The 18427-nt window shown below is 39.7% G+C and overlaps 1 non-coding gene across 1 annotated transcript; it reads right to left on the bottom strand.

Moving 5' to 3' along the window:
• Positions 1 to 3524: 3524 nt before the first annotated feature.
• Positions 3525 to 3631, bottom strand: LOC144373390 (U6 spliceosomal RNA). Its single transcript, XR_013433078.1, has one exon. It is a non-coding gene; the product is annotated as a U6 spliceosomal RNA (small nuclear RNA).
• Positions 3632 to 18427: the final 14796 nt, after the last annotated feature.

Here is an 18427-nt window from a genome sequence, read left to right as displayed (position 1 = left end):
TTACCCAATATTTCTACAGATTTTCTCAAGATTTAAATCTATTCAAAGAGGGATGCTGGAGTCACATAATTGAAGGGTTTATCAATTTTAAATTGGAGCTCACAGCTTAATTGTAGTATCACAGTGAGATTCCTGTGTCTACTCCAGCTCACAGGCTAACCTGAAGCCACACCTTTGCCTAACCTGCTTTGTGACATGAAAAGCTGAAAAAAAAGGGAAGCCTTCCTCCTAGCATCATCTCTTATATTTACCTCCTCTTAAAGAAGAGAGAGAAGGCTAAAAGAGGAAAGAGATCTACATTAGTTAAGGGTCCTTGATTTGGAAATGTGCATTCAAGAGAAAGTAGATTTCTCCTCCATACCTCTACATACCTTATCTCCATAAATGACCATAACTTCTGCCCACATCAACAAGTGTTCTCATCTTTAAAACAAACTGTTACTTCTTTGAACATCGAAAATCATGGAAGCCTTGTACCTACCCTGAAACTTTCATTCTTCCACCCAGATAATGGTTTTCAGATAAGTCACATCACTTTTAAAGACTCCCAGTGGCCTTCAAACATTTCAGGCTTCCAAACTTCTGACCTCCAAAATTGTCACATTTTTTTTTCTCTTACCTTTTCTCTCCTCTCCCTCGATTCCAGCCAATGAGACCCCTTTTAATTTCTCAAACACATCAACATACTCTGTGTAAGGCCTGCTCTGCTTAGGCTGATTTTTCACCAGGTCTGCAGCTGGTTTCTGTTTATTATATATGTTTCATCTTAATTATAGTTCCCTCAGAGAGATATTTCGTGACCTCATTATTTCCCATCCAGACATACTTCATCATAATACATATTCCTCCCTGGTACTTTCTAGCTCATTTGTTTTTATTCATTGTTTTCCTTGATTTATTAAAGACTTATTTTATCTCTTTCCACTTCAAAATATTCTGCTTTGTTTACTTATCTTCTTGAAGGCATCTCAGCCCAGAACAGCATATATGACATAATGAAAGTTCAGTAACAGGTGCTGAATGAGTTAATAAATGCACATTCAGAAGATGAGCTGAATGATTATTTCTATTTATAGGATAAAAACCCTTCCAGATGATGTTAGCTATGTGCCAGAGATGTGTAGGTGAAAGGGTACAGTTGTTGTGATTGACTTATGCTTAATGATTTCTCCTGTCATATCATTACAATATCAATATCTTGAGTGAATTCATTTTTACAGAGATTTGAGTTTTATGGAATAAGAGCCTTATGAGAAATTGGTTTTGTTTCTAGACATGTTAAATGTAGCTCAGTGGCTCTTGATTTTAAAATAGAGTGCAAATATCAATTTGGCTTTAGACTGTATTAACCTCTGAGATTTAGGTGTGCCTGCTGACTACAACAGGCTTTTCAAAAATTTACATAGATCCAAGAGACATAATGAGAAAAACAAATTGTGCACACAACTGATTAGGTCAAGCTGTACACATCAGATAAATGTGTGCATAACAGTGATGATAAAGGTGGCTGCCTTTTTTTTTTTTACTGTATAACAGGTGAGCTATTATGTTCCTTACAGAAATCTTATACACACATTCTCTGATATAGGGGTAATTTTGGGGGGGGTTACCAAGGATTGACCCCAGAGGTACTTAACCACTGAGTTACATCCCCAGCTCTTTTTAAAATATTTTGTCTAGAGACAGGGTCTCAGTGTCTTTTTAAGTTGCTGAGGCTGCTTTGAACTTACAATCCTCCTCCCTCAGCCTCTAGAGCCACTGGAATTTCAGGCATGTGCCACAGGCTACAGGATTAATTCTTAATTCTTTCACAGTGATGTTGCAACTGAGTCTTAAATGTTAAGAAAATGACAGTTACTGTCAAGTAACTTAAGTTTGAGAATCAGAACAAACCTGGGAATGGATCCAGAAATGTTTTTTAAACTATTGTTTCTCTAAATAATTTTTAATAATAGGAAGGTTCTACAAAGTAGCTCTTTACTCTGTACTTATCCTCATTTAAAACCCTGGGAAGTACTTTTGTGTGAGTGTGTGGGGGGGGGTGGTGGCACTGGGTATTGAAATCAAGGCCACTCAATCACTGAGCCACACCCTTGGCCCTTTTTGTATTTTATTTAGAGACATGACCTCATTGAGTGCTTAGCACATAGATTTTGCTGAGTCTGGCTTTGAACTTGCCATCCTCCTGCCTCAGCCTCCTGAGCCACTGGGATCACAGGTGTGCCATGAAGAAAAAAACTCTGGGAGATTCTGAGAATAGAATGGGTACCTTAACAGTACAACCTTGGTTCAACATCAGGAAAGAGGTTGCTTATTCTTTTTAGCTCTCTCTCTTTTCTATTTTACCTAAGATGCATTATTTTGAGATCCTGCTGAGGGTGTGGTACAAACTCTGTTTCCTAGCCTCTCCCAACCCATCCACCAGTCAACACAATGTGATTCTTCTGGCAGAGCACATGCATATACAGGTTAGTATCCAGTTTCTTGCCTGTTAGATTAGCAGGTACCAGGGGCAGAAGGTTCTCTGAGTTTCAAAGCACAGCCAGGCAGAGAATCTGGGGGAAAAGGTAACAGTGGAAGAGGATTGGAATGGTTAGTGCATGTGTGAGCCCTTAAAAGGTATTAAGAGAAGAATCCCAGAAATATTTGGGAAGAACTGCAGGGGAATGGAGTCTTTGGGTTAACATCTGGGAGCAAAATCTATACATTTTAGTTATTATGGTTAATTTGCAGTATGTAATGAAAGATAAACTTTTTTGTTATAAAAGACTGTAAAATGAATTAAACTTCTAGCAACTGGAAATGAAGAGAATTGTTGTAGTGTTAGTCTCCATATACCAGATAAGTAGAAAGAAGGAGAAGCAAAGGGAGATTCAGGAGCAACAGAAACAGCAGGAAAGAAAGATAAAAATCATTTGATGAATAGACTATCACGTTAAGTGAAAAAAGTCAGACTCAGAAGATTAAGTGTCAGATATTTTCTCTCATATGCCGAAGCTAGAGAGGAAAAGGGAAAGCAAAGGTAAGGGTGAACTTTCTTAAAAATCAAAGGAATATCAAAAGAGGAAAGGCACCAAGAGATGGGAGGTAGGGAGGGAGGGGAGAAATGCTGGGAGATAATATTGGCCAGATTGTATGGTTAGATTGTGTGCATATACAAGTATATAAAAATAAATTCCATCAATATATATAATTATAATTCACCAATAAAAATATGGGAAAAACAATCATTGAAAAGATAATTAAATTACAAACAAACAAGAATTTAATAGGCTGGTAGAATAGAGAGATTGGAAACTTCCAGGACTTTACAATTTATTACTTACTTCTATGCACATATGTTTCAGGTAACAATGAAAGGTTATAATCAGTTTTATTTATAGTGTTCATTCAGACATTCTCAAATAATACATCTCAGACTTTAAAATTTCTAAGTCTTACTATAAACATTTTATATCAGTACGCTCTATTAGAATTTTGAGGCCCATAATTAGGTCCAAGATTTCAGAGATCTTTTTGTAAAATAAAATATGGAACACTTCACGAATTTGCATGTCATCCTTATGCAGGGGCCATGCTAATCTTCTCTGTATCATTCAAATTTTAGTATATGTGCTGCCAAAGTGAGCACTTGCAGAAATCTTAAGAAGACTGCTTAGGTTAGTTCTCCCTAAAGAAAATAGCCATGTAGCAGTAACTGAGAAATCATAAATTGCTTTCCTTTATAGAGCTGTAATTGTCCTGACAGAATTGTGAGACTATTTTAATGTTTACATCTGCCCTAAAGGAAATGTTCCTTTTATAAAATGCATATAGACTACTAGTCAAAATCCATTGAGGTGTCCTAGAAGAAGTGTCCGTGCTGGGAGGTCAAATGTGTGGACACCTGATCAAAGGTACAGACAGCTGGTGAACAGAGCCTGGTATTTCTTGAACAGAAATATTTTTGGGCTTAAAACCAATAAAAACCACTGCAGTCTCTTTCTGGTGTTTATCAAGCCACTATTTGTTAAGTCCTTTGTGAAGAAATAAGTAATAATCAGCCTTCACCTACAAGGAAGCGTGAAAAATGAAGATACCATTTCTCTTTAAGTAGGTTATATTTGGAACCTGCACTTGTGGCCACACATAAAACCCACAGTAACACCCCCTCCACACACACACACACACACACACACACACACACACACACACACACAATGTCAATATCTTGGGGGCCTGACTCCATGCCCAGCACATACTTTGGGCTCCATGGAATTTGTTTGTTTACAGAATGGTTGGGTCCTTTTATATTGAAAGCTGCATGCCAGCAGATCCTACCAACTGTGGTAGTTTCTCATTGCTTACATAAATGCTGCAGAGCCTCAGTCTCATTTTTAGTACATTTTTGAAGATTTTCAGGAGACCACTGGTGTTCAGCCTAATTACCCTCCATCATTTAAGAAGAGAGATATTTGAACAAACAAATAGGTTTTATTATTTCCACTATCCTTAAGAAATTGAGATTATTGCCTTGTTTTTGATCCAGCTCCTAAATGTGGCTACCTTTTAGGTTTTACTTTTAGTATTTCTATCTTGATTGTAGAAGAAAGCTTTAGCTGTAGAAATAGCAGTTAACTAGGAAACTGTGTGTTGAGCTGTCCGAACAAAGGGCTTCCTGTCGATGCATCCCTCAATTTTCAATTTTCTTTTATTTTGTCATAAAGCTTTTAAATGCATAAATGTTTCTCTTTAATCATAAATATTTACTTAGCATAAAACATGGCAGATTCTATTTTTCATATTACTTCTTTTCTTTAAAATAACTCTGCATGAGGAGAATTAAGAATCATTAAGATTAAGTAATTGGTTCGAATGTGTAATATTCTGGGAACTTTTCACAGCATCAAGCTGCCTTTATTGGTTTGCTCTCTTTTCTCCTTCCTTGACACTGATTATCTCAAAAGATGCCTGTATTGGATTCACTGGATCTGGAAGGGGAAAGGAGAGGGGAGAGAGAAGGAAAGAAGAAGAGAGGAGGATGGGAAGAAGGAGCACATTGGGAAAAGAAAACAGACATACTTAAGTAAATTCAAGTGCCTTTGCAGAATAATTGAAAGCTATATATTTCTTTGCATTATAGGTAAGGGGAAAAAATAAATGCACCCCACTTCAATTCATGGGAATAAAATACATCTTCAAAGAAGCCCTTTTCATCCATAACAACTTTATTATTCCATTATTCATATCAATTTATTTTCAATCTGCTTGCTTGTTCATAAGAGTTCATAGCTAAAAATCTTACTTACATACAGCCAAAGAGATATATTAGGACAATCCAATCCATCTAGATTTTTATTTCTGGAAAGGGATACATATTTTTGAATAAATAATTACATAGGAAAGACAAGTCTATTACATTTTCATTGATTCATCACACGTTATGTGCATTTTTCTCTAATGCACACCAGATATCATTTTTAAGTGCTACCACAACTTCATCCCTTAAAAATCAGCTTATTTGCCATTAAGATGTTTGCATCAGACACCATTTCTGCACAATAGCTTTTCAAAATATAAGCCTCATACAAAGATGACATTAAACATTCTAAATGTGGCCTGGTAATTTACATATTGAAAAAAAAAACATACATCTTCCTCTGTCCTAACAAATAAAAGTAAAAATGATCACTGAATAGAAATGATAAACAGAGAGACAGAGAGAGTAATTTACACCTTCACCTCCAGGATTAATAATAAATTGGTTATAATTGAAAAATTTCTACATAATTCATTACTTTGGATGAAGATAGATTCAAAGATTTTTCAATAAGAAAGGAAAATGCACAGAGAATTGTATTTGTAGGTTCAAATACAGATGCAAAATTATGCCAAGATTTCATAATATATTTCTATTGATAAACACTATAGTTAAATGAATAAAAAAATGATGAATTATATTATTTATGTAATCATAATTCTATGATTCTCCTTTATTAGAATCATTTGAATGAATAGTATCATATTTTATGCACAATATTCAAATAATAATTTCATGAATAAAAATATTTGGGGAAAACTTCTTTAAATAATATTTTAAACAGAAACATTTTTTTTGCCTTTAACAGACTAGAATATAGTTTGTCAAGCATGTAATTTTTGGAGGGAAAATGTGTATTGTAATTTAGAAGGTACTATTACATGACAGAAGCATTTATTTAAAATTAAGAAAGTTTAGGATTTAGTATTAAAAAGTATCATATAATTGCAGGAATTACAAGTAGTGTAATTGATAGATCTCAATGTGCTCATATAGATTAAGTAAATTCTTAAATATTTATGAAAAAGTTTTGATTAATTTTAAAGTAATATTTCTTATAAATGACCACTGACATAATGACAGTAAATTTAGCAGCAAATTCCCAGTCTGAAGTTTTGTTTTTTGTGCTTTCAGTTACATTCAATCAAATTGACAATTTCAAAGATAAAAAAAATGTTAAGTTTAAAATGGAAGGTTTTTCTGAGTAACATGAAGAAATATCACACTATCCCACTTCATCCCACCTGGGACAAAAATCATCCCTTAGTCCAGCATACTATTCAGTGTATTCTACTTTGCCATTAGTCATTTCATAGTTGTCTTGAATATCAGATTGACTGTAACATTGCAGCAATATTTATGTTCAAGTAACATATATTTTACTTAATAATAGCAACAAAGTACAAGAGTAGTAATACTGGAATTGAGACATTTCAAAGAGAAACTGTACAGTTTTTCCTTTAAAAGGAAAGATGAAAGATTTTAATTTAATAAGGAAAGAAATAAATCATATGCTGACATTGCTAAGAACTGTCATAAGAACAAATCTCTATAAAATTGCAAAGAAGGATATGTGAATATTTCCAGTTATATTCTCATACTTCAAAATGAAAAGACATAAAATACTTAGTTAAAATGGAAAAGGAAAAAATGAAAGAGGCATTAAATCTGTGTATTAATGAATAGAAAAAAATTAGTAAATATAGGATTTGACATTATCTGTGCTTTCATGCATGCACTGAGATTTGCAATATATCTCCCCCAAAGATAAGTGGTGCTACTGTAAATAAATGCAGTTGGCTTCTTAATGAAGAAATGCATAAAATGAAATAATGTCTTAAAATAGTTTCTATTGAGATATCTATGGATACTAGATATATTTGAATCCAAAATTTATTAAAATTAAATGCTAATGCTAATTATTTTTTTAATCATTAAGAGATTAAAATATCAAAGCATAAATTATAAATAATTAAATTAAATAAATTATTTGTATTTAAAGAACTTTGTTTTTTTCTTTCTACAGGTTTTTAAAATTTATATATTACAGCAGAATAAATTACAATTCTTATTATACATATAGAGCACAATTTTTCATATCTCTGGTTGTACACAAAGTATATTCACACCACCTCATGTCTTTATACATGTACTTTGAATAATAATGTTCATCACATTCCACCATCATTTATAACCCCATGCCCCCTCCTTTTCCCTCCAACAACTCTGCCTTATCTAGAGTTGGTCTATTCCTCCCATGCTCCCTCTTCCTATCCCATTATAATCCAGCCTCCTTTAATCAGAAAAAAAAATTGGACATTTAGTTTTTGGGGATTGGCTAACATCACTTAGCATTATCTTCTCTAATTCCATCCACTGCCAATGCCATAATTTTACTCTCTTTCATTAATAAGTAATCATCCATTTGTGAATATGCCACATTTTTTAATCCCTTCATCTATTGAAGGGCATCTGGGTTTGCAGAACAGACTTTTAAAAAATTCTTCCTTAGTTGTAGATAGATACAATATCTTTTTTTTTCTTTTTATGTATTGCTCAGGATCAAACCCAATGTCTAATACATGCGAGGCAAGTGCTCTACAACTGAGCCACAATCCCAATCCCTACAGAACAGATGTTTAGATTTATTTCCCTTCATATGGATATGAAATTCAAGGATAATTGTTTTCTTAGCATTTTAATAACAGGATAGCATTATTTCTATCCCTAGGTGGTAACTATTCATTTCTGATACCAGATCATCTCTTCTTTTTACATCAAAGTTAGAAGAAAAAATATGCTAATAGGTATTTTACCAAAATTATAAAGCAAAAGGTCTTTTATGCTATATTATTACCTGTTCTTATACTTAGGCTTGAGTGAAGGAAACAACAGAAAACTAAAAAAAAGGAAAAAAAAGAAAAAATTTCTTGGTTTTGAACATGTCTATATAATCATCACTACAGAGGAAATTTTAAGATTCATTGTTACAATTATTTTAAGAATTAAAATAGACAAAGTTTCATACATGTTGAAAAAAGCAGCTTATTTAAATTTTCTATTTGATTAATATGCAGAGATATCATAAGTAGTTATGTAGAGAATCCTTGGTATGTCTGAGTAATACATTTATAAGATCCTTAGAAGGATCTTCTAACCCAGAACCTTCTTGTTGACAGCTGGTAAAATTATTAGCTGAGGATTTTTCATCATCCTCTGTATATTGTTTTATAGCACAGTCCATGAGACTTTGAGCTGTATCTCTCAAGTTCTTTCTTTATCACAGGAAGGTTTAACTAAATCTATCTCTGAATCTTCTTACTAAAATAAACTTGTAAAACTATGGTTGATATAAATGCAGGTGTATTAATCAAGTCCCAGTGCAGGAGGGATAATTGCATAAGTTGAATAAGGATATGTGAAATACAGGAAATAATGCTATATAACTTTGGTATTGAATGCGTGCACCCAGGCATGTTTGTGCATGTATGGTGTGAGTGTTGGCAACAAATTCAATATGAGAACAGTTTTTGGCTTAAGAAGAAATTCAATTGTCAATAAAATAAAATTATTCATTTTATATTTTAAACTTCTTTTATTTAACAGCTTAGTTATTGTTTATCAGTTTTTTTATTTTGCATTTGAAGATATTGGGCCAATAAAATAAATTTTCATAAACTTTTAATTGCTTTTGCTTAACTGTGGTTACACATGTCATGGTTTTCTTGAAATTTCCAAGGACACTTTTGTAATAAATAAAAGAGAAACCAAGTAGTGAAATTATCATAATGATTGATAAAATATGACAGAAATGCAATTGAGTCATTTGTTAAAGAGATAAAAGTCTCTACAGATTTGTGAGAGATTTCCAGAGCAAATGAGAGAAGGCTACAAAAATTCAGGAAGTGGTGCCACGTGGTATGGGGGCCACAAGTAGGTGAAGAGATATGTAGATACAGAAAATAAGGTAATATCCAAAATTAATATCTATTTGATAAAAAGAGTTAGAATGAGGAGATTTTATGATTTTTTTCTAAATATTTTTATAGAAAATCTGGAAAACACAGAAAAAAGACAACATTTTTAATATGTTAGAATTGACTTATGATTTGAAGAAAGAAATTTGTTTCTTGGTAGAAATACTAAACATGTTAAAAGAAAAATATGAACTCTAATGGAAACATATTTGAATTAATTTTTAAAATTCCATTTATAGCATTATATCTGACATATTTCTCTTACATATATTGGGTTGACTTTATATTCTCCACAGTAATAAATAGTGGTGTTCATTCCAAACAGCAAGGATACTTCAATTAGTATTTCACAGAGACATACCTGATGCTTTTTCGTTATTTTAATATTAGGATACATGTAAACTAAGGATACTTTTTAATTTAAGCTTGTTTTTTCCAGACTTTTTTATTTAATTTGTTTTTTTTTCAATACACTAGGCACATTAATTTTTCTTTTATAGATGAGGAAATTGAGAAACAGAGATGTGCCCTGCAGTCACACAGTCAGCAGTGACAGAGACAGGATCTGCAGCTGGCTCCTTACTGGTACATCATACTTTAACATTATTTCCTGTTTCATCTCACACCATGTTGTGATTTGTATGAAACTACAATCAGAAATTTTTAGAACTGAATAACTAAATTTAAGTACTTAAAATATTGCAAGATAGAATTAATTAAAATCCAAAATTCTTTCAAAAGTTAAAGACTGTATTCTGTACAGTCTTTTTCTGTACAGAATTCTATACAGAATACTCTACCTAGTCACAAAACTGCACATACTTTCTGGAAAAGAATTCTAAAATTATCTAAATATAATTTTATATTCAAGACTGGAAATACACAAATTAAAAATATTTTCATATTATGGTTAAATATCAAATGGAGCTTTCACATTTTGTGTTTCTTTATTGTCATTTTGAAGATATGTTTTTGCCCTTGGAGAAGCTAATTGCTTGTTTGTGGAGGGAAAAAAATGTTTTTATTCAGTCCTTGAATATTTGGTACTACTGTTGTTGCAACAACTAATTGTACCAAAGAGCTAACTTAGCACCCTATATTTCCCTCTTCAGTTATTTTCAAAGTTATTATTCATTTTCTGAAAAAATAATTAATACATTATTTTAGTATGCAAAAGTCAATATTTTGTCTAGCTTTCTTTGCAGTATAGAAATGTCCAAAGAGGTACATTTAAAATTTCCTAATAGTATAATTCTCAATATTAACCATCTTGTGAAATGTAGATTGAAATTTTAGGATAATAGCCTATTTATGAAAATATCAATTTAGAAAAAAATTATTGTCTCGGATTTTCTTTTAAAGAGTCTAATTTTTTGACAAATATCACCATAGATGAATCACCAGCAGTGTACATTCCAATAAGAGTTTGAAGATTTTTCTGTATATTTTTAGTGTATGTTGATTAACTCTGGACATTTTGAGGAACTTTTTTACAAAACAGAAATTGGTTAATGAGTTACTGAAAATTTTATTAATAAATTGATATATTATGATAGTTTTCCTAGGGCTTTTCTACCACAATATTATAGGAGAAGGGTCAGACCATGAGCAATTATCTTGCACCTAAAACATTTTTTCTAATTAGGTTTTAACCTAACAATTTCTAATAAAAGTATAAAATTTAGAAACATTGAGTGTTATAGAACTCAGCCTAAATGTAAAATTGGCAAATGTATAAAATTAATCATCGAAATAATATTCCAAGATTCCATATATTCAGAAGGAAATTATAATCTAAGGCCTTATATTTCATTCACAGAAAATGATTTTAGATTCAATTACTATTTAGGGTTTGAGTGTGATGACCAAAAATGGCAAAGGAATTTACCACACCATTGTCAGTGGTGACCATCCTGTGTAAATATCACTCAGATGGATTTCCAATTTTTAATGGTGATTTTAGAAATATTTTATAGTGTATGTAAACATTTTCAGATATTTAGCATAAGAACATCAATGTTACCTATTTTGTATTATTGTAATATTAATACTGTTTATTTTTTATAATTTATAATGTTAAATGAACTATCCATATTAAAATAATTGAAAAATTGCTTGAATTAGAAAATGAAGTTTACTAAGTCATTTTAACTGGATGTTAATTAACCTCTTAATGGGGCAGATTTTAATATAGAAATCTCTGAACTTCATACCATCTAGGGGATGGCTTTTATGTTTCTGAAATACTCTTTATTACAGCCATAGACTATATTATAGTTCTATGCCACCGTAAAAAAAAAAAAAAAATTGGCGAGAGAGTCAAATAAAAAAAATCCAGCTAAAAACCACTTAAAATTTATAATTGTGGTCACAGGGTTTTATTAAACACCACCTGTCAGATACCTGGCTTTTAGGCAGTGGGCTCTTGAGGAATATAATTTTGCAGGCCAAGATTTCTCCTGAATTTCAGCCTCATGAAATATCCCCTTTTCCCCCACATCACGGTCCTCTCTCCAAAGCCATCCCATAATCACAACCACAACCTAGCCCTGTCCCACTTTTGATTGTTTCCATCCTGTGCAACAGGTGTAATCACCAGATCCTGATCCAGAAGTGCTGGTATCCCCAACCCCACCCCTTCCCTAGCTGTGTGGTTGGGGTAGGTGTTTAATCTTTCTAAGCCCCATTCGTCGAACACTTATTGTCCGCTGGTCCCTGATTAAATATTTTACATGCATTGTCTCATTTAATCCTCAAAGTAGCCCTGTGAGCTCAGTACCATCGTTAACCCTGAATTTGGCTAATAGGAAAACCAAGACCAGAAGGACGAGGCCCCTCATTATAACCATTGACCACTGTGCCTGCCTTAGTAGCTAAAGTATCCAGCTAAAACCACTCTGTCCTCCACTCAGAGACGTGACCCATCTTCTCCCTTTCACTCCAAGGGAAGAGTTCAAAACCAGCTGTTGAAGCAGTGTCTCCCCACAGCCTCGTGAAGATGCCCCCTCCTTTCTTTTTCTGATCTCTTCTCCGGCCTCTGACTACAGCTCTTTCCCCAAGCAACTGTGGTCTCCTCGAGCTGCCAGAATAAGGTAAAAATATAAAAGGAGCAGATTCATGACAACTTGGGAGAATTTACTATCTTTGTGAAATCAGGACATTCCACAGAAAGAGCCATGCAAAGCCTCAAGAGCAGGCCAGAGCAATGACTTTGGGCCCATGTTCAGGTCAGCTACACAGACCTGTTCCCAGGACACAGCATAAGGGGAGTCTTTGGGTGTCCATCTTTATCAGGATTGAAATTCAAATCTGAGATTTAGCTGGAATTCACTAGCGTGGTTGTGAAAATTATAAAATATATACTGGGCACAGTGGTGCACACCTGTAATCCCAGCTACTCAGGAGGCTAAGGGAGGAGGCTTGCAAGGCCAGTCTGGATAACATAGTAAGACCCTGCCTCAAAATAAAATAGAAATTACTGGGGATGTATCTCAGGGTAGAATCCATCTGCAAAGTACTGGATTCAATGCCATGTACCACCAAAAAATTTAAAAATGAAAACAATTATATGTACACACACACACACACACACACATAGATATACATATGTGAAATGTGTCTATAAAAGTTAGAAGATCCAGTGCCCCAAGGCCCTCGAATGCTTCCCTAAGGCATTTCTGCCCTGGGAGGCCCTTCATGGGCACCACTGGTGGGTGTCACTGCAGTGCTGCCAACTGGTTCCTTCTAATTCAAAGGGGTGCCCCCCCTTCCCTGTGTGTCCCCCTAGTCCCAGATAGAGTGTACCTGGAACAGGGAGGTAGCGCAGAAACATCAGTATTAAATGTTAGGGTCCCTGGCCCCCTGCACTGGTGTCCCTCAGGGGGCTGCTTTGGGGGACCTGCAGTCTCCATGGTGCTATTTGCTTTTGTTATGGTTGGGGATGTGATTCTGCGCAGCTCAGAGAGTCAGGGACTAGAGTTGTACTCACCTAACATCGACTTTCCAGAAAGGATGGAAACCCCACAGGATGAGAGCCCCAGGAAAACGAACACCACCAAGGGATATGCAGGTAACTAGGCATTTAAATAACTCTGCCTTAAGGTAACTGTCAAGTACCTAGGAGTGAATGTGAGGGGGTTGGATAAGAGGGAGGATCAAAAGCTCCCCTACTTACTTAAGGTTTCCCTTATTCCCTTAAATGTCAGCCTCAAACTCACCACTAATTAACACACCACAGACTGCCAATGGGATCCACGACAACTGTAAGACAGAGATGTGAAGCCCTAATTGACTTCCCTCAGTGCATCCCCCATAGCCATTGGGACACCTTGAAGTCCTAAGCGAGCCGTGGGAGCCCCCACGGTGAGATCCAGCTTCCTCCACAGCTTCAGTTCCTGCTCCTCTGCCCCTTCCTATGCCACACAGTCACTTGGGTCTCCTATAGTGCCACAGTTCTCACTTCCGTGCTCTACTGTCCTTCCTCCAGCCAAGAGTCCTGCTCCTTCCTCTCTGCCTCCCTATTCTGGGAGGATTTCCCTAGGGGCCCTCTCCATTTACACAGCCCTCTGGGTACCCACAGTAACCAGGCTCCTGAGTCACTGCCTTCCCCTTTAACTACATGTGCTATCTGAAAGTTCCATGGGCTCTTTCTGCACAGTGGAGGGCAACACTCATATTGTGTGCATGATGACATCAACCTTGCTCCTGTCCCTGTCTGGTCAGCACTTACTGATTCCTCATCTAGAGACAGTATATTGCACAGAGGCCTGGCACTAGCTATCTGAAGGCCAAATCTGCAGCATGACCTGTTTTTTTAATGGGCACATTTATTTCTCGTGGTGTTCATTTTTTTTTTAAAAAAAAAAGAATTTCCAACAGTTAACAATCAGGGTATTTCCCCTAAATGCCTACATTCCTGGTCCCTAAGTAAATGCACACTGCTTTACCACAAGCAGAATCGGGGTAAAATGTCAGTACCCATTCTTAGTTTGAGCATGTACACAGTCCTAGCACTCCTTCTTCTCCCCCAATTGAGGCAAGTCTCCACTGCCATTGACCATTAGATTTCCACAATTGCTTTCTTAAGACAAAGAACAAAAATGAAATCTGCTTGAGCTTGTGTACCACCCAAAGTAGGTAAACAAGAGAGGAGGAGAGGGTCTCTATTTCAGGAAACCTGGGAAAAGGAGTATCTGAGTCCAGATCTGAAAACCAGTCCTAGATGTCCAGCTGGGTTGAAAGCTTTTTTCTTAGAGTATCCATGATAAAAACAGACCCAGTTTGCCTCATCACTTCAGTTGCCTGCTGAGGAGGCACTGAGGGCACTGAGCTGTGACCACTAGTGGCTGTATTGAAGGTCACCATTTCTGGTCAGGCCTAAGGAAGGGATTTGGGTAATAGCAACCAACAGAGTCAAGCCCTCCCATTTCCGAAATATACAAGACACTTGTTTCTGGGGAGAGCCAAGCAAGACCTGGGTGCCTCTGCAACAATTGCTGACTTGGAGAAATAGGGACCAGAGGAACTGTGTGGCTCCAGGGGAGACAGTGAGGCTTCCTAAGGTCTTGTGTTCGGCACTAGGCCTTCAGCAATGTGGGCACATCTGTCCCTTACCCAGGAAGTCCTATGCACATCAACAAACCATGATGTATTTGTTGACTTACTGGACTTCCATCCATCGCTAGGGGGTGAAGGCTCCTGGGTACCACAGTTATTGAGAGCCCGTCCTGTTAGGAGCCATTTAGGTACTGAGGATACACCTCAAAGAAAAATGAGGTTCAGACTACTGTGGATCTGATCCATGAGCAGGAAAGGCACAAAATCAACAAGAATACAGTCAGGTTTCCTAGAGAATCAGCAAAGAAATGATAGACAGAGCACCCCAGGGGAGCAAAGGTGGGGAGTGGAGTGAAGGGCCTTTTGAAAAAGTAATATTAACAAGGGATGCCTAGGAATTCAGAGCTCAGAGAGACAAACCACAAATGCAAAGGTCATAAAGGGAACAGAGTTGGTAAATTCAAGATGTACCAAACTTTTCCCCTCTTTACTACTCCTCTTCCAGCCCTCCCACCCTTGAACTCTCCTTAGCAGCTTCTCTTCCAGACGCCCTAAACCCTTCAACTCTCCAATCACTCTTTCATTCCCAGCTCCCCTCCAACATTCCACCATAACTTCATACTTCCCATCCCATCTGCACTCCACCATTCTTCCTCCATTGACCCTTCTTTTCCCTTCTCCATCCAACCATTCCACCCTACCTTGACCCTTGCCTTCCCTCCTTCCCTCCACCATTCCACCCACCCCTCACCCTTCCCAAGTGGCAACCCCATCATCCTTCCATGCTCCCACAACATTCCCTTCCCTCTACCCCTCTACACTTCCTCCCTCCCCTCACCCATCACACTCCTCCTGAATCCACCCTTCTACCCTCACATAACCCTTCCCAGGAAATCCCCTCCATCCTGTCAACATTCCTCCCCCTTCTCTTCCCTCCTTCCCTCCAACCTTCTACCTTCCCAGCACCCTTCCCTAAGGGCATCCCCTCCACCCTTCCACCCTCCCTCACCCTTCCCTTCCCTCCTCCCCTCCACCCTTCCACCCTCCCTCACCCTTCCCTTCCCTCCTCCCTTCCACCTTTCCACCCTCCCTCACCCTTCAATATCCTCCTCCCCTCCACCCTTCCACACTCCCTCACCCTTCCTTTCCTCCTCCCCTCCACACTTCCACCATCCCTCAACCTTCCCATCATGCATTCCCTACACCCTTCCACCCTCCCTCATCCTTCCTTCCCTCCTCCTCTCCACACTTCCACCCACCCTCACCCTTCCCTTCCCACCTACCATCCACCATTCCTTTCTACCTCACCCTTCCCTTCCTCCTCCACTCCACCCTACCACCCTCCCTCACCTTCCCTCCCTCCTCTTCTCCACCATTCCACCCTCCCTCACCCTTCACATCATGCATGCCCTCCACTCTTCCACCCTCCCTCACCATTCCCTTTTCTCCTCCCATCCACCCTTCCTTTCTCCCTTCCCCTTCCCTTCCCTCCTCCCCTCCACCCACCCTCACCCTTCCCTTCCATCCTCCTCTCCACCCTTCCACTCTCCCTCACCTTTCCCTTCCCTCCTCCCATCCACCCTTCCACCCTCCCAGACCCTTCTCTTCCTCCTTCCTTCCACCATTAAACCCTCCCTCACCTTTCCCTTCCCTCCTCCCCTCCACCCTTTCAACCTCACTTCATTCTTAACAAGGGGCATCCTAACCACCCTTCCAGCCTCCCTAACCTTTCTTTTCCCTCCTCCCTTCCACCCTACCACCCTCCCATTTCCCAAGGCGCATCTCCTCCACCCTTCCACCCTCCCTCACCCTTCCATCCCTCCTCCCTTCCACCCTCCCTCCCTCACACTTCCCTTCCTCCACCCCTCCACCCTTCCCTCCCTCCCTCACACCCTTCCTCCCTCCCTCACCCTTCCCTTCCCTCCTCCCATCCACCCTTCCTCCCTCCCTAAAACCCTTCCTCCCTCCCTCAGCCTTCCCTTCCCTCCTCCCCTCCACCCTTTCTCCCTCCCTCACCCTTCCCTTCCCTCCTCCCCTCCACCCTTCCACCCTCCCTCACCCTTCCCTTCCCTTCTCCCCTCCACCCTTCCTTCCTTTCCTCACCCTTCCCATCATGCATACCCTCCACCCTTCCACCCTTTCTCACCCTTCCCATCCCTCCTCCCCTCCACCCTTCCACCGTCCCCTCACCCTTCCCTTTCCTCCTCCCATCCACCCTTTTACCCTCCCATCACACTTCTTCAGCGGCATCCCCTCCACCCTTCCACCCTCCCTCACCCTTACCATCCCTCCTCCCCTCCAACCTACCTCCCTCCCTCAACCATCCCTTCAATCCTCCCCTCCACCCTTCCACCCTCCCTCACCCTTCCCATCCCTCCTCCCCTCCACCCTTCCACCCTCCCTCACCCTTCCCATCATGCATACCCTCCACCCTTCCTCCCTCCCTCACCCTTCCCTTCCCTCCTTTCCTCCACCCTTCCACCCTCCTCTCACCCTTCCCTTTACTCCTCGCCTCCACCCTTACACCCTCCCTCACCCTTCCCATCATGCATACACTCCACCCTTCCTCTCTCCCTCACCCTTCCCTTCCCTCCTCCACTCCACCCTTCCACCCTCACTCACCCTTCCCATCATGCATGCCCTCAACCCTTCCTCCCTCCCTCACCCATCCCTTCCCTCCTCCCCTCCACCCTTCCACCCTCCCTCACCCTTCCCATCTCTCCTCCCCTCCACCCTTCCACCCTCCCTCACCCTTCCCATCATGCATACCCTCCACCCTTCCTCCCTCCCTCACCCTTCCCTTCCCTCCTCCCCTCAACCCTTCCTCCCTCCCTCACTCTTCCCTTCCCTCCTCCCTTCCACCCTTCCACCCTCCCTCAGCCCCCCATCCCTCCTCCCCTCCACCCTTCCACCCTCCCTCAGCCCCCCATCCCTCCTCCCCTCCACCCTTCCACCCTCCCTCACCTTTCCCTTCCTCCTTCCCTCCACCTTTTCACCCTCCCCTCACTCATCCCAAGGGGCATCCCCACCACCCTTTCACCCTCCCTCATTTTTCCCTTTTCTCCTCCCCTCTACCCTTCCACCCTCCCCTCACCCTTCCCATTTTTCCTCCCCTCCACCCTACCACCCTCCTGTTTCCCAGCGCGCATCTCCTCCACCCTTTCATCCTCCCTCACCCCTCCCTTCTCTCCTCCCCTCTACCCTTCCTTCCTTTCCTCACCCTTCCCATCTGTCCTCCCATCCATCCTTCTACCCTCCCTCACCCTTCCCTTTCCTGCTCCCCTCCACCCTCACACCCTCCCTTACCCTTCCCTTCCCTCCTCCCCTCCACCCTCCCACCGTCTCTCACCCTTCCCTTTCCTCCTCTCATCCACCCTTCCACCCTCCCTCACCCATCCCTTCCCTCCTCCCCTCCACCCTTCCACCCTCCATCACCCTTCCCATCCCTCCTCCCCTTTACCCTTCCACCCTCCCTCACCCTTCCCATCATGCATACCCTCCACCCTTCCTCCCTCCCTCACCCTTCCTTTCCCTCCTCCCCTCCACCCTTCCTCTATCCCTCACCCTTCCCTTCCCTCCTCCCCTCCACCCTTTC

This window comes from Ictidomys tridecemlineatus, unplaced genomic scaffold, assembly GCF_052094955.1.
Source record: "Ictidomys tridecemlineatus isolate mIctTri1 unplaced genomic scaffold, mIctTri1.hap1 Scaffold_38, whole genome shotgun sequence".
In the NCBI taxonomy this organism is placed as follows: Eukaryota; Metazoa; Chordata; class Mammalia; order Rodentia; family Sciuridae; genus Ictidomys; species Ictidomys tridecemlineatus.
Note: the sequence above shows the minus strand (reverse complement) of the source record. Positions and strands in the feature narration are given on the sequence as shown.